General features: G+C 37.2%; 1 protein-coding gene across 1 annotated transcript in view; it reads right to left on the reverse strand.

Moving 5' to 3' along the window:
* The window catches only part of LOC122802007 (hemicentin-1-like), a 194,199-nt gene that overhangs the window by 108,206 nt on the left and 59,131 nt on the right, over positions 1-26,862 (reverse strand). The window lies entirely within an intron of this gene.

Genomic DNA, 26,862 nt, shown 5'->3' on the forward strand with positions numbered 1-26,862 from the left:
CCAGGAGGATCAAGGGGCTCAAACAGATGCCCTATGCAGTTCGGCTAAAGAAACTCCAGCTCTACTCAGTTGCGTACCGCCTACTCAGAGGCGATCTGTGTCTGATGTATTAGGTCATGTCCAACCCAGAATTAATGGACATGCTTCACCTCAGGAAATCAAAATCCCTTAGAGCTACACGCTCCAGGGACTTGAACCTCAGCACAGAAATAAATAGCTGAAAAAGTTAATACAGGGAGAGTGGCATAACGAACAGTTAATGACACATACTATCAAACCTTGAAAATGGCGCCAAATGTATAAATTCAAAATCTCAGCAGTATCGGCAGTTTTTCACTTCACCGCAAATATATTCAAACTAATTCCTCTCATTCAAGGTTCGTATGTATCTTCTTACATATCCAAGTAAGTCGCAATATAGAAAACGACATAAACTCACAAGTGCGTTAAATAAAATAAAGATGTAGTTTATTGAAATATGCAATCTGGCAAGCGCTTTCACCCATAGGCTTCATCAGGCCAATAGAGTAACAAATTCTAAGTGTTGCCTTTATAGTACTAAAACATGACATCACTTCCTTAGAATCAATTAATATAATATATTTATATTTAAAGATAAAAATATCAAGATAATTATTAAAATAATTAAAATACACAATGAGTAATCATGTAAGAAAATCATATTTACATAGAACAAAATATAGCGTAGAACTCCGCTATCTTTTAAAAACATAAGTGAACTGAAAAGCTTTCCTTTATAATAGTTCAAATATGTTACGCTAAGTTCTTCATCTAGCACTTGCACCACTTAGAATATTCTTGCATACTTGTTATTTAATACGTTACTTTGTTCAAATAAGAATGGACTGCTATAACTAATGACTCATAACAAAACGTTTTTTCACTATAAACTTCAAGTTCCATAGCTAATAAAAAGCTAAATATACATAACAACCACAGAACTGAGCTATTATAAATTGGGACAAAACGTCCCTTTGCAGCTTCGGCATGTATAAATCATTGTGATTTTCTCTCTAATAACATACATAGCATACGAAGCAGTATTAAAACAAGACAGTTGTAAGGGACGATAATGTGAGACATCCCCTTGCAGCGTTACAAATATATGACCATCATCTTTATACTTAGGTACAATTGCTAGAGCTAGAAATTCACAATATCCAGTTTAAAACAATTTGGCATTTCACTATAAACTTCAAGTTCCATAGCTAATAAAAAACTAAATATACATAACAAACACAGAACTGAGCTATTATAAATTGGGACAAAACATCCTTTTGCAGCTTTCGTTGCATGTGTAAATCATTACAATGTTCTCTCTAATAACATGCGTAACATACAACACAGTATTAAAACAAGACAGTTGTAAGGGATGATGATGTGAAACATCCCCTTGCAACGTTCGTTACATATATAAATATGTGATTGTCATCTTAGTACTTAGGTACAGTTGCTAGAGCTAAAAATTCACAATTTTTATTTTTATTTTATTAGTTATCAGTAATATTTAAATAAGTTAAGCTTAATTAGCAATTTGGGTAAGATGGCATTTAGTGAGTTATGAAATACATAATTGATATGCCAAATTGTTTTAAACTGGATATTGTGAATTTTTAGCTCTAGCAACTGTACCTAAGTACTAAGATGACAATCACATATTTATATATGTAACGAACGTTGCAAGGGGATGTTTCACATCATCATCTCTTACAACTGTCTTGTTTTAATACTGTTTTGTATGTTACGCATTTTATTAGAGAGAACATTGTAATGAGTTACACATGCAACGAAAGCTGCAAAAGGACGTTTTGTCCCAATTTATAATAGCTCAGTTCTGTGTTTGTTATGTATATTTAGCTTTTTATTAGCTATGGAACTTGAAGTTTATAGTGAAATGCCAAATTGTTTTAAACTGGATATTGTGAATTTCTAGCTCTAGCAATTGTACCTAAGTATAAAGATGACGGTCATATATTTATATACGTAACGAACGTTGCAAGGGGATGTCTCACATTATCATCCCTTACAACTGTCTTGTTTTAATACTGCTTCGTATGCTATGTATGTTATTAGAGAGAAGATCGTAATGATTTATACATGCAACGAAAGCTGCAAAGGGACGTTTTGTCCCAATTTATAATAGCTCAGTTCTGTGGTTGTTATGTATATTTAGCTTCTTATTAGCTATGGAACTTGAAGTTTATAGTGAAAAAACGTTTTGTTATGAGTCATTAGTTATAGTAGTCCATTCTTATTTGAACAAAGTAACGTATTAAATAACAAGTATGCAAGAATATTCTAAGTGGTGCAAGTGCTAGATGAAGAACTTAGTGTAACATATTTGAACTATTATAAAGGAAAGCTTTTCAGTTCACTTATGTTTTTAAAAGATAGCGGCGTTCTACGCTATATTTTGTTCAATGTAAATATGATTCTCTTGCATGATTACTCATTGAGTATTTTAACTATTTTAATAATTATCTTGATGTTTTTATCTTTAAATATAAATATATTATATTAATTGATTCTAAGGAAGTGATGTCATGTTTTAGTACTATAAAGGCAGCACTTAGAATTTGTTACTCTATTGGCCTGATGAAGCCTACGGGTGAAAGCGCTTGCCAGATTGCATATTTCAATAAACTACATCTTTATTTTATTTAATGCACTTGTGAGTTTATGTCGTTTTCTATATTGCGACTTACTTGGATATGTAAGAAGATACATACGAACCTTGAATGAGAGGAATTAGTTTGAATATATTTGCGGTGAAGTGAAAAACTGCCGATACTGCTGAGATTTTGAATTTATACATTTGGCGCCATTTTCAAGGTTTGATAGTGTGTGTCATTAACTGTTCGTTATGCCACTCTCCCTGTATTAACTTTTTCAACTATTAACTGTATTATATTAAGGGGAGAGCGTTTTACTAAGCGACCAATATTTTCTTTTTTCTAATCTTCACAGAAATAAATAGGACATGCTGGAGGGACAGATTCATATTCCAGAGGCTCCCCTCACTCTGGAACAGAGTCTCAATCCATGTTAGGCAGAGCCCCTCACTGACCCTCTTCAAGAGAAATCTTGACGAATGGATGGGATATCGTAAGTTTACCCCTGGGATCTCTTCTGTGCCCCTGCTTGACAGAGGTACAGTAAACTAACCTTAAAAGGGCTACCTTCTGTGACCTACTATACAAAGGCACAGTCAACTAATCTAAAAGGGTGGCGAAAGCCAAACACACTCTGGCTAGGCTTATAAATGCCCTAGGGCAGATAGCCTAGTATCAACCTATGAACCTATGAACCTAGGAACTGATAGACAAGGATGTTCTGGCTTGTCTAGATAGAAGTCTGTGAGCAGGCGAGCCAAGTATATCATCACAGGGTATGTTTCTGAGATTGAGTAAATTCAAAAAGAAATCGGTTTTGTCATTCTTTGACTTCTCTAATACTTGCTTTGCATTCTATACTGCACGTTCAGCTAGTCCATTTGACTGTGGATAATCAGGACTGCTAGTAACATGTACAAAGTCCCATTCTTTTACAAATTTCTGAAACAACTGACTTGTAAATTGAGCACCGTTGTCAGAGATAAGCTTATGTGAACTTCCATGGATTGATTAAATGACATTTCAACTTTGTAATAACAGCAGTGGACGTTAGGTTAGGTATTAAATCGATCTCAAACCACTTTGAATAAGAGTCTACCAACACTAGGTTATGCTGATTGTTCCACTTGAATATGTCAGTGGCTACTGTTGACCAAGATAGTTCAGGAACTTGACTTAGCTGAAGTGGCTCTTTTTGCAGATGCAGTTTAGTACTATTGCATACTGAGGAAGAAGAAAGTACTTTGTTAATGTCTTTTGCTAGAGAAGACCAAAATACTAATACAGTAAAAAAGTGCAGGTTAACACCACGATAAGTAAAATGAACCTTTATTGACCAAAATAAGCTTTTTTCGCGTGCAAGCTGCACGCTTCTTCAGATGAGTATAACATCATAGTGAGACCATTCATTATATATACTAAAATGATAATTACTAAATATATTAATTAATCTAATTAAGCAATAATTATTCAATTATGCTGTTTGAAATGCCCATTCATTTAAAGCAATAGAACTGAATATAACTATAAATAAAAACAAGAATGAACATAGTTGTTGTGCCAGATACCCTCATTATATTCATCTCATCAAATGATCAGCGAATACCATAAATAGTGTTAAATAACTATGCATCTATCTAAATTATCCATATATAACAGACTTTCAATTGTTTGACAGAAACCAGCAAATGTAACATATCCAGCATTTAAAATATGTAGTATGAAAATATATATACATAAATTAGCAGCAATATGAAGAAAATTAGCAGCAATATAAAAGAAATTTTTTGATATGTTAATTCCTATTCCATAAAGTAGATTTATTTTATTTTGGAATTGTTAAAACAAATATGTATATATATATAATTTGTTAAATAAATAAATATCAATAAATATCCATAAATAATTAAACATATATATATATATATATATTTATAATTGTAACTATTAAATAAAAATTTTTAATAAGAGAAAAAAAAAATTCAATATCTGTTATTATAAAAAAATGTTTAAAACATGTATTTAAAATACAGATTAAAAAATGTGTATTAAAAGATATACTTATAGTTAATATTAATGCAGTGACAGACATTTATAAATACTATTAAATTCATATAGATGCTTTTATTAGCTATACAGATCATTTAATGGTCTATTAAAATAATTATCAGTGTATAGGCCCTTACGTGAAGTGACTATAGTAATGTTAGTCATCATGTGAAAAAATAAAATTAATGTTTGTACTATTGAGAAGTAGATATGTAATGAAATATATACTCATAAATAAATAAATATATTATAATTAAAATCCAATAAAAATATATTCATTTATTTATAGAAACATTTACATTGTTATTATAAATGTTCTTTTATAGTTATTAATGAATATAAACTATTTAGTTAATTAATATCTTGTTATAAAGGACCGGAAATAAATATGTATCCAGAATGTTTATATACATTTCTCAAATTCAAATATATATAGCAATTTGTTTGTCAAATTTCATAAAATTAATGATATTTGCACTTTTTCAAAAATGACCTAATACTAATATAACTGTTTAGACCAGGATATTGCTGTGCCCGAAATCTAAAAATCCAATCCAGTTTTAAATTTTCCAAATTATTAAAATTATCCCCTCTTCTATTATTAATCAATCTTTTTTGTATCACCCTGAATCTAAATTTATGTGTTGGAAATTCTATGATATGTTTTGAGAGGGCATTTTTAGTATCTGCTTTCTTTATAGCATATAAATGCTCCTGTATTCTGTCTTTTAATTTCCTTGTCGTCATCCCAACATAAAAAGCAGGACATCTCTCACATGTGGCCAAGTATATTACATTATTGTCTTCACAATTGGCAGAACATTTAAATTCAAATATAAATGATAGTTCAGGATGTACAAAGTCTTTGTCTGTTGAGATCCATTGGCAAGAACTGCATTTTCCACATGGATAAGTACCCGTGAGTGTCCTATAATATACCGTATTAATTAACTTCTCTTTGCATAATATCCTTTTTAAATTTTTCATATTTTTATAAGTAAAAGTAGGTCTTTCACCTATTATTCTTTTAATTTCATCATTTGTGATCAATATAGACCAATGCTTACTAATAATGTTTGTTAGATATTTATTATCACTGGTATAGCTAATTATGCATCTAACTTGTTTAGAATCTTGTTGTTCATATTGCCGTCCTTCTAATTTGGATCTATGAAATACCTTTGTAGCCTGTTTCGATCCATTAATAAAATTCTCTTTTATAGTAGCCACTGTTCTTGGATTATATCCTCGATCTATAAATAATCGTTCTAGTTTATCAAATTCATCATTACGTTCATCTTCATTTTGGCATATTCTATATAGCCTAGTGTATTGTCCTCTTACAATATTATTAAAAATAAATCTCGGATGCATACTTTCATGTTGTAGTAATGTATTTTTCCAACATTTTTTCCTATAAAGGGATGATGTTAATCTTCCTTTTCCATCTTTTTTAATATGCAAGTCTAAAAAAATTAATATCAGAATATGAATATTCAACTGAAAACCTTAAAAAATCAGTTGTTTTTTCTAGATCATTAATGAAAATTTTTAATTCATTTGGACTTCCATCCCATATTAACAGTATGTCATCTACAAATCTATAATAGGCAATCACCTTACAATAATCAGGATGTGTAAAAAGATTGGTAATTTCCCATTTATAAACTGCCAAATTTGCATAAGATTTGCTAAGGGCCCATGGGGCCCCCCCACTGTTGAATATAGAATTGGCCGTTAAACATCATTACGTTATTTGTAAGAACTATATCAAGTAAAGCATTTATTAAAATCTGTTCATGATTATTGTAAGAAGAAAGTCTATTCAATAGAAATCTTATTGCTTCAAGTCCAAAAGTATTGGGTATAGCCGTAAATAGACTTTGAACGTCTAAAGTGACCAATAAGTGTTTATCTTGAATTTGTCTTGATAAATTATCAAAATTGTTAAGCAGCTGATAGGAGTCTTTTAGGATGGTCGGAATTCCATTAACCAAAGGTTTCAATTTTCTTTCAATAAAAATAGAAATATTTTCTGTAACCCATTGATTTCCAACTACTATGGGGTGTAATGGTGGTGGCATGATGCCTTTGTGCATCTTGGGTAATCCCTTAATATATGGTATAGTTGGCTGTTCAATGAATAAGAACATATAAAAATCATAACTGACTTGTCTTGTTAACAATAAGTCATATATATTCTGATGAACCTCATATATTAACTTATCTACCACTTTAATATCTATTTGTTTATAAGTATTATCATCTTGTAATAAAAGTCCCATGTAGTGTATATAATCTTTTGAGTTCAAAATAACCATCCCTCCCCCTTTATCAGCAGGTCTTATTACAATTTCTGAATTATTAGCTAAAACATTCAATGCAGTTCTTTCATCTTTAGATACATTATAAAACAATGATAAAGATCCTTTTCTATATTCCGAGTAATGTTTATACAAATCATTCTCGCATGCCTTTAAAAAACAGTCTAAGCAAGGATGCAAAGCAGGTGTAAATGCACTTTTTCTTTTAAAACATTCAAAAGCATTCTGTATATCACTAGCATTATTAACTTGCAGTGTGGTTGATTTAAAAAACATTTTCAAAGCAATACTACGTACAAACATTCGTAATTCAATTAATATACTGGATATGTTACCTATTTGTGCTGGTATAAAACTTAATCCTCTGTCTAAAAGTTTGTAGTCCGTTTCTGTTAACGTAAGGTTAGATAAGTTAAATACTAAATTATTCAGTCTCTTTGCCGACCCCTTTTGTTTAAGGGCTCTTCCAATGGTCTCCTTTTTCTTCTCCCCAGGCTCGTTGATCTTCCTCTTGTGTCCCTCCTTTGCCGAACCGGAAGCGGTAAAATTACTAGTCCTCTCACCCTTCCTTTGTTAAATTCAGAACCTGGGTGACCACGATTCAAAATCTGTATATATTCATGTTGTAAAGAAGTAGGAACAACAATTTTAGGACCTTTGAAAATAATGTTATCTTCAATCAACATCTCATCTCTGTAACACTTCAGGCGGTACAGTGGATTGCTTTGATGGCCATTCTACATGAATGCAGTAATTGAGCTTTTGCAAAACAGGATCAGTCTTTGTATGATTTCTTATCCCATCAAGTCTCATGGTAGAAAAATTATGCACTTCCATGACATTGAAGTCAAAATTCTCTGCGTTAAGCTGTTCCAATGTATTTCTGGGTGATCTGGATAAGGTATCAGCCAGATAAAGAAGTTTGCCTTTTGTACAGACCATTTTGAAGTTGTACTTTTGCAATTTGAGCATCATTCTTTGTAGTCTTGCTGGAGCTGTATGCATAGGCTTCTTTAAAATAGTGACTAGAGGATGATGGTCAGTTTATATATGGATAGCTCGACCATAAATATAATCATGAAACTTTTGCCAAAAGTTCTTTCTCAATTTGAGCATTTGCATCTCAGCTTGGGTAAAAGTCCTAGATGCATATCAACATCATAGTATCTTAATGTAGGTGGAGTGACAGTTCTCTGCTTAAGGTCTTCAAATGCTCTCTGGTGCTGTTCTAAACAAGACCATGCAACATTTCTGAGTATCAACTCTCTCAAAGGCACTATTAACTCACCGAAGTCTGGTATAAACTTCCCCAAATAGTTGACCATGCCAAGAAAATGTTGTAGAACTTGAACATTATCCAGTGCTGGCATCTGAAGAATGGCTGCTTGCTTAGATGGTTCTGGTCATATGCCAGTGCTAGTAAACAAATGACCTACATATGTAACTACTGGTAGTCTGAATTTGCACTTCAGAGGATTGAGCTTTAAGTTCACTTCAGGTGCTCTGTCTAGAATTTTCCTGAGGTTTTTGTCATGCTTTGCTTCACCATTGCCTCTGACCAATAAATCGTCTATTTTTATGGCACAGGGATAACCTGAAAAAATTTGCTCCATTGCATGCTGGAAGACTTCACTTGCAGAATTTATTCCACATGGCATCCTGAGGACTCTATATCTTGCAAATGGGTTAGCGAATGTAGTCAGTAGTGAAGATTTGTGATCAAGTATCACTTGCCAAAATTAACTCTTTGCATCCAAGACAGAAAAAACAGTGGCATTCGGTATCAAGGCTGCAACTTCCTCAACTGTTCGCATAGGATGATGGGGCCTCTTTAATGCTTTGTTAAAATCTCTTGGGTCAATGCATATTCTGATTTTGTCTGAGTCTTTTTTTATGAGCTGCTACCATGGGCGATACCCATTCAGTAGGTTCTGTAACTGACAAATTACACCTTGTTGCACCATTTTATACAGCTGAGCTTTGACTTTGCTCTGCATAGCTATTGGAGCTCTTCTTGCTGGTCTGACCACTGGACTGACCTCTGGGTCTAACTTTATAGAATACACAACTGGAAGCTTATCTAGCTTGTCCGCGAAAACATCAGCATATTCTGAAAAAATAGTATTACTGAAGCTGGAACTGGTACACATGCTTATATGATGAACTTCTTTAGTAAAAGAAAGCAGATTCATTCTCAAACTGTCTCTGAGAGCAAATAATGACTGCACAGGTCTTCAGACTGCACAGAATAATAACTTGTAACTGTTCCCAGCCAAATAACATAAAAGCACTACTGAGCCTTTGGTTTGAATTTCTTCACCTCCATAAGCAACAAGTTTCACACAACTGGCCACATTAAGTTTCTAACCAGCTCTCACTTTAGCAAATGTTTCTGCTGACATAACATTATACTTTGAACCAGTGTCTACTTTGAGCTCAGTGGGTTTACCATGGATCAAAACAGTACAAAACTCTTCATTCTTCGCCAATACATCTACTGCATTAATCTTTTCACCCACCACTGATACACTGTCTACACAGAAAGTAGACTTGCAGCTTTCTATATGATCAACTTGCTTTTCTAAGTGACCTTTCTTTGTAATTGAGTGAGGTTTACTTGATTTGCAAAACATTTGCAAATGGTTCAATTTTTTACACTTGCGGCATTGTTGACCAAATGCTAAGCACTTATCTCTTTTAGACTCATGGCTGGCACCACAATTGCAGCAGTTAACAATAAAGCTTGACTTGGGTTTTGCTGATTCACCCTTGTACTGTACTGAGCAACCACTGTACTGCACTGAGTATGCTCCTTTAACTGAACTAGTCTTAGAACTTGCTGGAAGACTACCGGTTTTCCCTGCCACACCTACAGGAGCTGCCATGTGCTTAGGCCTGTTTCTGCTTGCCACATGCTGCATGCTATCTAGATTTGCTCTGGAGGCTGCTGAAACCATGCTCTTGTCACTTGCAACCATGTGTGCCTTTCTGTAACTTCATAGATTTAACAAATCTCAATAGCTTTACTCAGCATTAAATCACTGTCATGAAGCAAACATTTTCTCACATTAGCACTATTAATACCGCACACAAGCTGTCCTTTATTAACTCATCTTTTAAATCACCAGACATGAAAGTTTTAGCTTTGTTTCTTAGATCAGTAATATAAGCTGCAAAGATTTCTCCTGGCTTTTGATTTATTGTGTAAAACAAATGCCTCTCTAATATAGCATTTTTCTGGAGTTGCACATTTCTCTGAATTTGAGTTTCAAACATTCAGGGTCTTCCCTTGTTTCAGCCTGAACAACATGTGGTTTTCCCCCTCTCCTTCATACACTACTGGTGCATACATAAATGAATGCTCTCTTTCAACTGCCTCTGACCCAGCTAGGTTTGGCAAAATAAATGCCCTGGTGCATGCTTCTTTATCAGAATAAGCTGCTTGCATTAAAATATCATACTCTTGCTCAAATATTCTCAAATTCCCTGCAATATTCTGATGAAATACTCATGAACCTGGTCTGCAAAATGCCTCTGTCATATTAACACATCAGTGAAAGCTTTTGCAAGTATGCACGAACATACACACACACACACACACACACACACACACACACACACACACACACACACACACACACACACATATATATATATATATATATATATATATATATATATATATATATACTAGAAATTTATACCAGTACTTGCAACTATGCCCAATAGCACAATAAGCCTCTGAATAACTGAACTTTGCAAAATACTTTGAGAAATATGTCGCTGTGGCACAAGAACACTTTTGAAATCACTGTACTTTGAGAAATCACCTCTTATGAGTGTAAGAAACATTTCAAATAATTGCACTGTGCGAATAAACTGAGCAGTAGAAGAATCTCGGACAAAGAAACATTTTGAAGTAACTACACTTTGCGACTAAACAGTACACAGCACACTGAAACACTTTCAAAATGGCTGTACCTTGCTAAATAACTCTTTACAGTGCAAGAAACACTTTGTAATGGTGGCTCTTTGCGAATAGACACACCCGGCACAAAAACTTTTCAAAATGGCTGTATTTTTACTGCACTTCATGAAATAGTTGCACTTTGCACACAACAAACTCTTCAGAATAAATGCACAGTAATAAATATACACTGTAAGCAATTTTACACACTTTGCAATACTTCAAATAACTCTTGTTATGCCCTGAATACCTTCAATCAGTACAAAATAGTAGTTTATGCCAAAACACCGTAATTTGCCAAAAAGCATGCAGTTGCCTTATAGGTTCATAGGTAGGTACTAGGCTATCTGCACGAGGGCATTTATAAGCCTTGACAGAGTGTGTCACCTTTCGCCACCCCATTGATTAATTAACTGAGCCTCTGTCAAGCAGAGCCAATGAAGTGATCCCAGGGGTGTATTTTCTGTTACCCATACACTCGTCAAGGTTTCTCTTGAAGAGTGTTAGTGAAGGGCTCTGCCTAATGCAGTTAAGAATTTTGTTCCAAAGCATGAAGAGTCTCTGCGACAGGAATCTATCCCCTCCAGAATGTTCTATTTATTGTTCTGGAGAGGTTTAGCTCACTAGAGCGCGTGGCTCACAGTGACTTGGATTTCTTTACGTGGAGCATATCCATCTATTCTGAGTTGGACATGGCTTTGTTAGTCAGGCAGAGATCACATCTGAGTAAGCGATATGCCACTGAGTATAGCCAGAGTTTTTTCAGTCGGGCTGCATAGGACATATGTTTGAGGCTAGTGCTTTTGTGGTCTTTCCAGCTGTTGGAAGTGTCTTGTGAGGTACATCCCAAATGGGGCATTGTAATCTATGATGGGTCTGATGAGTGATGAGTAGAGGGACACTGTAACCTCTTTATTTCTAGATGTGAACCCCTTAGTAATTAGATGGGCCACATAGAAGGATTTCCTAACTACTTTGGCAATATGATTGTCAAAGGAGAGATTACTATCTACCTGGGTCCCCAGATCTCTTATTACCTCTTCTGTATTAAGGGGGCTGCCGCCTATGTGGTAATTCATGGGTGTTTTGTTTTTCCAAACCGGATGACTATGCATTTTTTGGCATTTAGCTTGAGGCCATGACTTTGACACCAGGTGTCTGTCTCAGTAAGGCCTTTTTGAAGGATGTCCATGTCAGCCGGAGAGTTAATTATGGCTCCCAGTTTGCAGCCATCGGCGAACTTGGTTAGCCATAGTCCTCCTGTGTTTGCCTGTACTTCTGAGAAGTATATGCTGAATAGTAGGGGTCCCAGGACCGAGCCTTGTGGGACACCACTTGTGACTGGTTTAAACTTGGACCTGGAGCCCACTATTCTTACCGTGTGAGTTCTGTCTGCAAGCCAGTTGACAACCCATCTTGTGACATAGGGGTTTATATTCAGGCTGGTGAGTTTTTGTATAATACCCGAGTGAGGAATGGTGTCAAATGCCTTGGCGAGATTAAGGTAGGCTGTGTGAACCACCTTTCCCTTGTCTATGGCCTTGGTGACTGTCTTGAAGAAGTCAACCAGGTTTAGTAGACATGATCTGCCCTTAACAAAGCCGAATTGGGTTGGGTCAAGTGTTTGTAGGTTCCCAATGTCTTTGTTAGCAAGTTCCATGATGATGCACTCCATAGCCTTGCAGAACATGCTAATCAGGCTTATGGGGCAATAGTTATCAAGGTTAGTTGTGGCCCCTCCTTTGTGGAGTGGAATAACCATTGCTGTGTGCCATTCTATGGGCACATAGCCTGTGGAGAGGCTGAGGTTGAACAGCATATTTAGGTGAGGGGTTAGTTTGTTCTGTAGTTCATGCAAGACTCAGCTTGGGACACCATCTGGCCCCATTGATGCTGTGTTTTTGGCTTTTGAAAGGGCTGTTTTCACCTGTGCTTCTGTGATTTCCAAGACACTACACTCTTCCGATATTGTTGTGGGCCCTTTTGAAGGTGAGAGGGAGGTGAAGTTTGCACTGACTCTATCTGCCAGGATGTTGGCAGTATCAGTAGGTTCAGTATATTTTGTGCTATTTTGCACTAGCTCAGAGCATATCTGTGAGTTGCCACTTAGATTCTTGGCATAGCTAAAGAAGGCTTTGTGGTTATCTTTCAAATCCTTGGCTATTTTTCTTTTGAAGTTAGCCTTGGATGATTTTATGAGGGACCTTAGTTTCTTACTGTTACTGATGTCTTTCCTTCTTGGGATTTCCTTTTTTTCTGAACTAGTTTCCTCCTTTTGTTGTATAACCTGTTTATGGCAGGGGTCCACCAGACTGGTTTCCTTCTCTTAGGGGAGTGAGTCTTGGTTTTGCTAGGGATGGCACGATCCATGCATCCTTGTAGGTGCTCATAGAGTGCAATTGTAAATGATTCTGCATCTTGGGCAGTGTTAGCCTTTAGCATGGGGGCTGTGAAACTTACCACCTCTGCCTTAAGTAAGGTGAAGTTTGCTTTAGAAAAGTTTTTCACTGTGGTTTCCTTGGTTGGGGGTGGTGGTGGGTGTGGACATCCAGAGTGATTAGTTTATGGTCTGATCTAACCAGTGATGGGTTGACCTCTGGTACGGAACACCTGTCACCCATGTTGGTGATGACCAGGTCCAATATGTTGTGGCCTCTGGTAGGGGTGTTTACCAGCTGATCCAGGGCATTTGAGTTGATAAATTCCAGGAAGCGCTGAGCCTGGGAGTTTGTACTGAAGTAGTTTTCCCAGTTAATGGTAGGGTAATTGAAATTGCCCAATATCAGGGTGTTCGGTAGGACCTTCATGTTTTCCAGTGTTTCCAGAAAGGCGGAGTGGTGGTCCTGGGTCATGGAAGGTGATCTGTAGCAGGCCACAATTTGCATTGCAAATTTGCCCGATGTTAGTTGCATATGGATGATCTCAGAGGTATCATGTTGCACCACTAACCTGGAGGAGTGGGTATCCTTGATGAATATGGATACACCCCCTCCTTTTGTGTTTCGGTCCATGTTCTGTGGCCAAAATGTGTGGTATGAGTTGTAGCCCAGTAGTGCTGGAGTGCTCTCTGGAGCCTTGAACCAGGTTTCAGTTACTGCACAGATGTTGACGTTCTCCATACTTAGGAGTGCTTTGAGCACATGCATTTTGAGATTTAAACTCCTGGCGTTGAGTAGCTTAACCCTCATTTTTTTACTTGTGCTGTTTACGGAGGTGAGTTTGAATTTTGAGCCTTTCCTAAAAAAGGCACTATGGGGGCAGCAAGAGCCTTGGCCAGTATTCAAAAGCAAAGGGGTGACAGGTGCAAGCTGTCTCTTGTGAAGCAACATGGCTTGTCGAGCATGTCATCCCAGGCTGACAGACACTGGATCCCCTTTGAATGACACCAGAAGCTTAGCCAATTGTTGAAATTGATCATTTTTTCTTTATACTTATCCACGGTGGTGGTGCTGTGGTAGCATTGTTGCCTCACAGTAAGAAGCTGTCCGATTCGATTCTCAGCTAGAGCGTCTTCTGCGTGGAGACATGCGTGAATGGGCGTACCTTCGTTGAAGGTTGTGCATCAGGGCTGGTAACTCGGCATGTAAAAATCAACTACTAATCATTAGCCGACCCGGAGTTCCGCTGTGGTGACCCCTAACCGGGAAAAGCCAAAAGACACAAACAAACTGAGGTATCATTCTTGGTGCGGGCAGGATGCTACTCAGGGTCAGGGTCATACCCGCCTGGGCTACATGATCAGAGAGCTCTTCCATGTCTCTTTTCATGTAGTCCAGGGAGGTACATCTCAGGTCATTCACACTAACATGAACAATGACAGAGTCATATTTGTACTTGTTCTGGAGTGACCTGAGTGCTTGTGTTATGTGGCAGATTCAGGCTCCCGAAAGGCAGCTAACAATAACCTTCTCTTTGTCCAGCCTAGTGAGTGGGGCATCAGTGTGCCTGACTATAGAGTCACCTATTACTAGTGTGTTAGGTATGTTATTTCACCTTAAGAGCTGTGATTGTGCAACACATTGATTTTGTATTTTATGTGTTGTCTGGTTTGTGATGGGAGGTGCAGGTTTTGTGGGTGTTTGCTTTGGAGATCTCTGATGCTTTTGCAGGTTTTTATTTAGAGCCTCTGAGTATGATTTTGTGTATTTATGTCTATTTTTTGCCAGTGCTGGTTTAGTAGGTCTATGCGAGACTGGAGGTATGGTGCAAGTGTTAACCTTCTCCTCATGACTGTCTGTTCCAGTCTTGGGTGGAGAGACCCTATCCTCCAGTTTGGCTGTATAATTGCATCTCTCGCATATGTTAGTGTTTTGTGGTAGGAGGAGATGGCTGTCTGTGTACAAGAGGCAGTTGTAACATTGCCTCAGGATACCCAGGTTCACCAGCTGCTTTATTTATACTTAATGTGCCCTTTCTGCCCTTTATTATATTCATTTTGTCTATTTAATCTCTTTTCTTGGGCTTGTTTTACTCTAAATATGCTCATTTTGCAATTCTGAGGTAACTCTGAACCTCCTATGTGCTTTTCTGATAATCATTTTGATGTGTCATAGTTGATAACTTGAAGTTTGATGCACGTATCAATCAAACTATCAAAATCATTAATAAAAAACTTGGCTCTCTTTACAGAATCAAACCTTTCCTTACCCCACTTGCTAGAACTGCAATTGCCTGTTCCCCTCTACTATCAACTCTTCTCTACGCCTCACTTCTATTCGCTAACTTAAAACAGATCTTAATAAACTATCATCCTGCTATAACCACATTGCCAGATTTGCTACTGGCACAGCCGACCTCTGTTGCTTATTTTAAAGCTGTCTCGCTATGTTAAACCCATTTAACATAGCGAGACAGGTTTAAAAAATGAGGAAAGCAAGATCTCCATTGCTTTTTACTGTTTAGAATGGGTTTAACAGCTTTAAAATAAGCAACGGACATCTCCTTTGCTTATTTTAAAGCTGTCTCGCTATGTTAAACCCATTTAACATAGCAACATAAAAAGCAACGGAGATCTTGCTTTCTCCGTTGCTTTTGGCCACAGCTCTGATGTACTGCGTAGGCATGCAGTACATCAGGACTGCGGATGCCAGACAGCTGCGGAAGGGCAGCAAAGAGGCATTATACAATGCCATTATTTAAGAAAAGTAATTATTTCTTTTCTTAAATAATGTCATAGTATAATAGCAATAACCCACACCTGGGTGTGGGTAATGTGGGATTTACCCACGGTTGTCTTTGTTTGGTCCCTCGAGCTTCACCCTCGGGACCAAACCACACCAACTGTGAGTAAATCCCGCATTACCCACACCCAGGCGTGGGTTATTGCTATAATAAACTCCTGTGGGCAGCTGGCAATTAAAAAGTCTAGAAACAAACTGTTGTTATTGGAGGAGTTTTTCTCTGGGTGGGTGACCTAACTGTTTTAGCTTGAGGATGGACAGAAGGTGAAACCCTTGCCTTTTACCTTAAAAGATCAGTGTTGACATTTACAAGCATTAGTAGATGTCCACTTTTCTTATTTATGTGCTGTGAGTTTCCTAAAAGATATATTTTTGAAGAATAAGACTGAAAAGAGATATACACCATTCTGACAGTTTGCCTTTGGAGATTGTGGGAACTTCAGTGAAAAAAGCCATTTAAGACTTTCTTCTTTATTTAATGAGTTTTACCCATTTAGTTTACTTTCCTGCTTAAAGTGTTTACCAGGAATATTACCCTTCTACTTAATTTCCTACTTATACTGTTAGTAAGGTAAATGCAAAAGTTTTCATTGATAAGGGTTGTTGGGCATATGTTCTTGTTTAGCCATGTTTGTGAAGTGAATGTTGTCAGTTATGTTCAATATTTCCTGCTTTAAGATAGGAACTTTTGGTTTTACTACTATAAACATGCAAATGGAAAATGTTATGGATATTTAGTATTATATAGGTTAGAGGAGTTGCTGCAGTAAACTGCAGTGTCATTTGTTGTGACAGGAAGCTGTTTTGTAACAAGGAAGGAGAAGGTGGGGTTTAGTATACTAATAAAAAAACACAAAAGGTCATGAACACCTGGAAATCGGGTTCATTAGTAGGTAAATAAATGTTGATTGATTTATTGAATGTACTATATAAAGCAATGACTTTACAGTGTTTGTTACTCTTGGAAGGCTATTGTGTAGCCGAAGTGCTAAGTCTTGGTATTAAACTGATTTCTGGGTGTTCATGACCTTTTGTGTTTTTTTTATTTATTTTTTGTTTTCATGGTGGTTTATTTTTGGGGTTTAGTATGTTGCTAATTTGGTAGTTTGGGTAGGGGAAAGTATCTGGATTCAAAGTTGAGATAGATATCACTTTAGAGAGACAGTATGAGTGTGATTGTATACCATAAAAAGAGCCATTTTGCATTTAGGAAGAGGGGATTGTAATGGAAGAAGCTCTTTTAACAATATAAGAACCTGTCTTTTTTATATAATTAAAATTATAGTTTGACAATTGTTTGGATGAATTTTAAGATGGGCTTTAGATAAGCAGTTGTAGTGATAGAGAGGGATTGTTATGTTATTTTGGTGCACCATGAAAAGACATGCGTAAATGGGCGTGCCTTCGTTGAAGGTTGAACGTCGAGCTGGCACCTCGGCATTGGTCAAAATCTACTGCCAATCATTAGCGGACCAGAGTTCCGCTGTGGCGACCCCTAACAGGGAAAAGCCGAAAGACAACAACAACTAGTCCAACAGCAATAGGAGAAATATTTAGAAACTGGCACATTGCAGCATTTCAGAGGGTTTGGGTGTTAACAAATGTCCCCAGTTAAGAGAATCATTGTGTAAGCATTTATGACATTATCTCATTGCATCCTGGTGACTCCTCCAGGGATTTCTGCAGTTACATCTCTGATATTTCTGATATTTGTGCACCATTCCATTCAAATTGAAGTCAAACAGACAGAGCCAGGCATGCTGTTATGTGCATGAAGGTGCCAGTGTGTGAGGCTAACAGCATCTTACAGTAGCCAATTTCAGGCTTACATAAGAAGCACACAAACAAGGTGTTTTCTGTGTCAAGGTTCAGGACCTGTTTTACAAACACTACAGGTTTAGTAAACGTGGGTAATTAGCAGCAATTTAGTGTGCAAGTTCAGGTAAATGATCACTGGCACAAAACATTCGGGTAGGTCAAAGAAGGAGAGTAACAGCGAGAGATGACGGAATCCGGAACACTGTTGGCATTTTGATCTTATTGATACTATTGAGGAGTGAAACCTCGAGACCCCAGTTATAATCCTTCCTTTGAGAAGAATGGGACAGACAGGGTAGTGAAGGAATTGTTGCAAGTCTTCATTTCTTTATGTACATTTGGCCACTTTAGCATTAATACTGCAGAAAAACCTAAGTCCCAAACTAGTGTTCAGCCCAGTACTTCCTCAACTACATGATAGAAGCAAAGAAATCTAGCCAACTATTGTGACCAATTCTTTCTTATTATTAATTTATTGAACACCTTTACAAATTGTTTTGTGGGTGGGGGGCACAGTTCTCCTAAATGTAGTGAAGAAATACTGTAGTTGTTTGTGGAAGGGAGAGTAGCTACATAACATTAGGGATTGGAAAACGTAGAGCCCAGTAATTAAATAATTGGTTAGGAGGGCTATCTTCAAGTCAGTATTAAGTAAAGTCAAAAAAGCTCAATAAATTACAGAGTGTAGTGATAGGGTGACGTGCTACTCACATATTAGTAGGGGCAAACATGGCTGAGTGTTGGCATGTTGTCTAATTTTTTAAATAAAAAGGAAATAAGAGAAAGAAATACAGCAAATAAAAAGAACCCAGGAACTCTAATATTCCTGGACACAGCTTCATAATTAATCTGTATTACAGCAAAAAGCTGAGAAGTTAACCACTCTGGTGATGTAAAGAGGTAAAGCCCTGACTACGGTCAAATGGACCAGGGTTACATTAGTGGCTTGGAACGTTGACAAACTAACAGGGGAGGGATGTCTTGTTATCTCTGCTGCTGGACAGTTATGTGACTGTTTCTTGTTGTGATCCTGGTAAAGGCTGCTATCGAGGTGTGTAGCTTAAGGAGGGGTAAGGGTGGTGGGCATGATTGCATTGCCATGGAGGTTGAGCAGTATGCCACATGCCACAATTACATGCCACCCTCTAGCATTGCCATGTAACTGGATTGCAAGGTTGGTTCTTGGTCGACATAACAGCAACCCCCCTTGCAGAATGGTGATGATCAAGAACTCCAAGACACCCTTAGGCAACATGACTGGCCCCAGCAAAAATTGGGGAAATTCTGGGGGGATCGTCAGCAGTTGGTACACCCAGCATGAACATGGGGCACTGGGTATGGAGGCCATAGGGTGAAGCAAGGGAACCAAAAAAAAAATTAAGCTTATGACTAAGAACTTTGCACCAAGCTATGAGGAAGTAGTCTGTCTTGTAGACCGTTCCACTTTATAATCTGATGATGTCAACCATGGATGCTATGTGGGTGGTGAGAGTACAAATTAGCAATGTTCAGCAAGCTAGTAAACTGGTGGAGATTGGAATGTCTTGGTAAAGCTTACTGCAAGTGAAATAGTGGTTATTCAGGACACTACCATTTCATGAGGATCTTCACAAGTGTGTGTTATGGTTTAACAATAATGCAATCTCTAACATGAAATACTCCACTATGCAACACTATAAATGCAATTATTTCTGCAATTATTGCATTGTGTAACAGGGTGCAAAAGTACAGTATAAAAGCAACACAAGTTAACCAAAGCTGGTGCACCAAATCTTATATGATTGACAGGAGGAGGTACGAGTGAGAAATGGATGGTAGTAAGCAGAGAGGAGAGGAAGTAAGTATTAGTGGCAATGAGGAGGGAGGGTTGGGCATAGGTCATGCCAATCAAAGAGACAGAAGCAATGGAGTCGATGTTTCCGGTGTGAGACAGCCCTCCAAAGAAAACACTTGATGGTTGTCTGTGGAAGTAGCTGTTTTGGCATTATTTACAAAGAGTTCAATATACCTCCAAAGGGCTTGACTAGGAAAGCAGAAGCAGCAACGTTCTTAAGTAAAAACAAGGCGTCCCAGAAAACAACACTTCGTTAATAAAACCAAGCATTGACAATGTTGTGTGAGCGCTTTCGCACCGAGGTGCTTCTTCAGACAAATAACATCACAGCAATACACATTTATATAATAAAAACAACAATCAATTAGTAAAATAAGCAATTATCACTTAACTAAATCCCTTGATTTTAGAATGGGTTTTAAAGAGACCCTATCATTGAGGTCAGGTTTCCTTTCAGCACCAAACCTCAAAACCCACTGAAGTTCTCTCTGTTCAGTGTAGTTCTTTAAATCACCACCTCTTGGATTTTCAAACACTACCTCCATTACTTTAAAGGCAAAACTATGTTCCAAACCTGATTCTAACACGTTTAGCTAAGGCATTTGTAACATTACACTTTTTTATAGCATATACATGCTCACAAATCCTCTCAAAGAGCATTCTGTTGGTTTTGTCAGAGTTTGGTTTTATTAAAGAAGTGTTGTTTTCTGTGACTGCTTGTTTTTTACTTAAGAATTTTATTAAAGATTATTTACAAAGAGCCTAAAGTGTCAGAGGTACCCAGAGGAGTGAGAATGGTGAGAGACAGAGGGAAAGCAAAAAGTCTAGAAATCAAGAGGGAGTGTCTTACGAACATCCATAGGAGAAGAACAGCAAGAGGCAGAGTGATACGTGAGAACCCAGAAAGACGATGAGGGAAGTAAGATAATTAGAAGGGGGTCAAAATTATATAGCTATAGAGATAGGGCTGCCAGCTCACTAAAGGTAGCATTGAACAGAAGTATCCATCAGACAATCTTTAACAGGTCAAGGGACAGGAAGACGCATCAGTACCACTCCCTGGGTCAGTTTTATGTACATGCTGTTGAGCCCTTACCTGGTAGAACAAGAAGTGACCAATTCAAAAGTCTGTCCCTTGTAATGTCCTTGCACTAATGCTAATGATGAGGGCTGGAAGTGTACCTTACATAACCCCATGGTAACTTGTAAACATGCTGGGGAGAACACTCCGTGTGGCTAGCTGTATTCTAGTCCAAGAAGAGACAAAATGATGTGCCTGCTTGTTGTAGTGTCCTTATACTAATGCTTATGTTTAGGGTTGTAGCTTGATTTTAGCTTGCAACCATGTTTGTTGTGCGGGGAGCAGTCCAGTTAGCTGTACACATCAGATCCCACAGGGCAGAGAATGACAGGAAGAGAGAGAGGATGGATTCAAGAAATTGAAGTGGTGTAGATGGGTCTTTTCACATAAACAGCCTAGTTAAATGTTATGTAAGATAAATATGAGTGCAAAACAAGTCACAAATGCACACTATAAAATTGGCAACTTAGAAAATGTAGACTAAAAATGAAAGTATGACATAAAATTATAAATTTCCTGCGAAGAAGTAAAATAGCTGCAAGATTCTGACCAGATGTTTAGGGAAATATAGCCTAGAAACAAAATAGCCAAAAATAGCTCACAGTTGAAGAAAGAGCTGCAGTTGCTCTGCTGTGACCAGCTTTCATAAACAGGATGTTAGCTGGTCAGAAGAGTACAGTTCTAAGCCCCTCAGTGGATGTGATGACTGAATATATTAATCACTTAAAAAAGCCCCTTAGTATGTAATAAAGTATGAAATGTGGTTGCCCCATTGATGCAGACTCTGTTAAATCTTGCCATCTTTGGTAAGACATTGTCTCAACAGAAGTCAGTTCAGAACTTACTTTGGAATATTACACCTGTTTGAAAGTATACAGTTTGAGACAGAACATTGAAGTCTGAAGTTGTACGGTTAATAAAGACTTTTAGACCCCCATATCTTTGGTATTAACACATGTATACAGTTCATACTTTCTGAGCTATCAGTGTAGGAAGTATATGCCCTCACCCTGACTCATCTACTCCAGTCTACTACCTATAGATTAGATGCTTGACAAATGATTCCTGCATTTTTCAATGGCAGAAGGGAATGTCAGATGTGACTTTATGGATGGCTGGAGCATAACTGTCTGACGTTAAATTATCCCATGCATTTGTACAGTTGCATTTGGTTACTGAAAGCTAGCACATTCAGTGGGACTGTAATTTATCCAAGGTTGAAAACTGGAATAGTGTTGCTTTCCTCTGAGAATACTTTAAAAATGCTTTTCTAGCCAGTCCCAAAATTCCTCTATACCTGTCTGACCTCCCTCTTCCTTAAAATCCTAATATCTTCTCTCCTCCCTTAATCTTAAAAATATGAATATTTCAGAGAAACAGTAGATAATTGCTAGATAAAGACAATGCAGACTCTGTCAGTGTTGGCATCTTTCATTGCTTATTAAAGCTCTGTAAAGAAGAGATTTATCATCACTTGGGCATCTATTTAATCTTTATTTATACCAGGATATTTTACATTTCCCTATTTTCAGGTTTTTACTCTCCCTGCAACACCTCTGACTATGGACCTACATCTGTAAATAACACGTTTATCATTATATGTTCTTCCATAAAATCTATTAAACAGGATTTAGAAACCACATAAAAGATAAAAATGATGTCAAAGTTCAAGATTAATAATTAATGCTTGTAATGTGTGGTTGTGCAGAGTTTATCCATGCATGCCTTTGTTAGACTACCTGGGCTTCACTCACATTATTTAACACTAGTGCTCAGTGTAAAAACTGCATAAACCACACCAAAACATTAATTATTGCTTAATTACATTAGTACTTCCTGTGCATAAATGCATCATATGTAAGAAGGAGTCAAATCTGCTCAGAGTGGCAGGAGCAGACAGTCAAAACACATCAGTTATATATCCTACAGGTAAAATAACAAGCCTATAGAAATGGAAGAATTAATATGAATCACATTTGGTAGATGATAAGACTTTTGTGTGAAAAAGAAGGCTACAAAGATACAGACTTAAGGTGCCAGAGACAAGTAACCAAAAACATGTTGGTATGCATGTAATACATCTGCATTCTGATCCAATAAGGCAGATGCTCATAACAAAGGACCCAGGCACCTATGAAGAATCGTATGGCTTTAACGGACTGGGCAAAATAATGATTATTGTAATAATAATTCTGCATTTAATACAGTACCCGAATAGTGAGGGCACTTGATTTGGCAAGTTTTGAAATTAAAGCACCTGGAATATACTAAAATTATACTCCAGTCTCCATCATATAGTTGCTTTTAGCTGCAAAACACATAAGTTAGCCCTGAAATTATTTAATGGCCCAGACATCCATTCTGCTGACACTGTAGTTAGTGAGACTAACATGTCAGCAACTGTAAAGGTGGGATCATAATCGGCATTCAGAATATGCCTGCAGTGTAAGTTTGCTGCAGGTTGAGGATTTAATTTTTCTTCCACTGCCTACCTACAGACAGTAATCTCACACTTGATAACATTTACATCAGGAGTGTGGGCAGTTAATCTCCACAGGAAATGTGTTGTTTTGGCTGTCATTATATTCTTAACATTTATTTTGCACAATTACCTTTCAGCAGACTGCAATATATTCTTGTTTTATGCACATCCACTTTACACAAATACAGAAATGCAATAACTGTTTACACTTTGCTGATTCACTGTTATTTGGTTGCATGTTTTTTTTTATTCTGTCAGCAGAACCAGTGGTCGGTGTTGGCAGTTCAGTATTTACAAACTAACTGTCATGTATACATAATCATACATTTCTCAATGCCTAAGTAGCTTTCAACACTTCCTATTATCACACCTTTTGGTTAATAATGTTTAATTAAAATATATTTTTGCTATGCCTAGATGGCTTGCAAAACTTCCTGTTAATACACATTCTAGTTAACTCTGGTTCGTTAAATAAAATATTGTTTTAAAATAACTGAATGCCATATATTAAAAACCTTGAGTAAAAAAAGCAAAATGATTAGTCACCTTGGTCTCATTATGCATATAATATATCTTTATTTATTTATTTTGTTTGTTAATCAGGTAAGAGAACTGGTCCCGAGACCTCCTTTGGTCACTATGCTTGCTAGACACCGTAAAATAGAGACACTATGGGCAAGATTTTGAAAGACCTGCTTTCAATATAAGTGACTTACTCCAATGTAAGGCCTATCTATAAACAGGCTTACTACAAGGACCAGATTCCAAAACACCTGCTTTCAATGTAAGTGGTCACTTACCGAGAGCAAGACTTTTGGAATGGGGGCCTCTATGTACTCAGAAATGTTATAAAACAATAGCAGAGTATTAACAATATTTCTGAATTGTACATAAGCCCCAGGAATAAAAAAAACTAGAAGTACCATGCTTTAGGTAAAATTGCGCGAAGAGCTGTAGCTTTTAGAGTGGCCTCATTTCATTAACAGGCAAGCAGGTACAATCGCATTTTAGAGATTAAAATGTTAAGGTATATGAGTACAAGTACAAAAAAAGAGGATTCACATTAGACATTAAAAAAATATTCTTCAAAATCTTTTAACAAAACACAGTAAGGGGTATCTGCAGTTCTCCCAAATGGCAAATTGTGAAATAGTGAAAGGCTCGTTCTCTGACCATAGCTTTCCAGATGGAAAGTTGCTACAATGGTTTTGCATTATGTAACTGTGTAGTATAGTTGTGCAAGCTGGCTTTCCATCTTTCTAGAGAATTTCTGTTTTTCTTGCAGCTTTGTAACTGTGGAATTAGTATATGTAAGTTAGGAGTAGTTGAAGGAGGGTGTCTTCTACAATAAATGTATGTGTCTTTTCGGCTTTTCCCGGTTAGGGGTCACCACAGTGGAACTCTGGTCCGCTAATGATTGGCAGTAAATTTTTACGTGCTGAGTTGCCAGCCCTGATGCACAACCTTCAACGAAGGTACGCCCATTCACGCATGTCTCCACACAGAAGATGCTCTAGCTGAGAATTTTCTTATTTATGACTTATATTTTTTGTGGGTATGTTGTTCAACAAATTTGACTTTTCAGATTTACTGTCAGCAGGATATATGCTGAATTTTTCTAAAATACCTGTTCAGTAGCACTATGAGAAAAAAGGATTGCAGTAACAGAAAACATCTCTCTCAAAGTAGTGAATAAATACAAATTATTGAGACTAGAACCTTTTTAAGTAAATTACGAATGACATACTCAATAAGTGGATATGATATGTTTCCTTCTCATTGTGCTTGGTTGAATGGCTTCTTTCAAATAATGTGTGAAGCAGTTTTGTCAGCATCTAACCTCAACACTAAAATATTGCATAACAGAGGAAACCCATCACGCTTTCCCTTGCTGAGAGAGACTACTTTCCAGCCAGCTATAATTAACTTCTGTGTTACTGCACTAGTGGGATAGCTGAAAGTTCCTTTTCATTGAATGTTGCTTCACTCAGTAGTTCAAGAACTGCACCTCAGGAGAAGTCAGAGTACACTATGAACAACTATAATAAACATATTTGTGACAATGTGAGGTATTGCCAGCCATGCCAGGAGAAGTAGGGCAGTGGATGTGCAACATATGCCAGCACAGCTAGCTGGAATTTTGTAAAGAATTATATGTCATTTTTATATCAACCTGATTCGTACAGATACTCGTGCTGAAAATGTAACAGAGGATACTGAAGGAGAAGATGCTAATCTCAATCCACCTGACTTTGAGAAATTAAATTACTGGGCCTAGGTCATAAAGATGTTATCTCACAGTACTGAACAAAGCCAGAGATGTAATGTCTGTAAGAAGCATGGTTTAGTAGTCTCTGTAGGAGGAGCAGAAGTCTGTGATTGTTTTATGACTTCCAGAAGCTGAACCAAATCTGAGCGATGCTCTTGTGTGTGTATTACTGACATGTAGGTGCTAAATCCTGGTAGTTTGTAGCAATGGGGTTGCATAGGAACCAGAAGTCAGATGACCAGATGTATATGATGTCTTTCTGTACAGAAATAATGTTTTAATATTAGATGAGACAGAAGTCTCAGGGCCATCTGTCTATTTCTTGGAACCTGCCATAGAAGGATCCCTCACCTACTTCATCTTGCCTTGTTCTATTACGTAACTAGGAACAGTAATTCTCTAGATCAGTCAGGAAAATATAGTGAGAATAGTATTGTTTTTCTGTAACTGTATGAATCTTTCCAGCTGTATTATTTTTTAATATTTCCTGTGATTGAAACTCTGGTGTTTGATGAAAATAGATAATTTTTTATTTTCATGTCCTTTTATTATTTATTATTAAATATATTTAAACTTTTCATTATGGCTGGTCCTTTAGAGAATGTTTTAACCCTTGAGAGTACTTATATCTATTGGTGACACTGTGGCCACTCCTGAAGCCTTACTGTTTGGTCAACATTACCATTTGTATTAATATTAATTTCACTCAGTGTAATTGGGTACCCTTACAAGAGCCTTAGGTAGTTTGCTTTGTAGTGTCTGATGGCAGTGATAACTATCTTATAGTCAGGGCAGAAGGAGGTACAGAGGGTAAATTTGTGCCAGCCTTTCCCAGGTGTGTGTCTGTGTGTGTGTATATATATGTGATTGTGTGTGTGTCTGTGTGTGTGTGTGTGTGTGTGTGTGTGTGTGTGTGTGTGTGTGTGTGTGTGTGTGTGTGTGTGTGTGTGTGTGAAAATTATATCTCACACTGTGTGTGTGTGTGTGTGTGTGTGTGTGTGTGTGTGTGTGTGTGTGTGTGTGTGTGTGTCAGCTTCATGGAGCAGGGACACGAAGCACTGCCTTAACAGACAGGGTGTTGGAGGACTTGGCTTGGACACTCAGCTGACTTCTTAACCCTATAGCTGTGCTAGTGGGGAGCCTTACTGGGGCCCTGAAGGAAGATATAAAGTAATCTAGACCCTGGGCTGATTGTGTTCTCTCTGTGCTCTTAAGGGAAATTGTG

Source organism: Protopterus annectens, chromosome 5.part0 (assembly GCF_019279795.1).
Source record: "Protopterus annectens isolate FY-2018-M chromosome 5.part0, PAN1.0, whole genome shotgun sequence".
Classification (NCBI taxonomy): Eukaryota; Metazoa; Chordata; order Ceratodontiformes; family Protopteridae; genus Protopterus; species Protopterus annectens.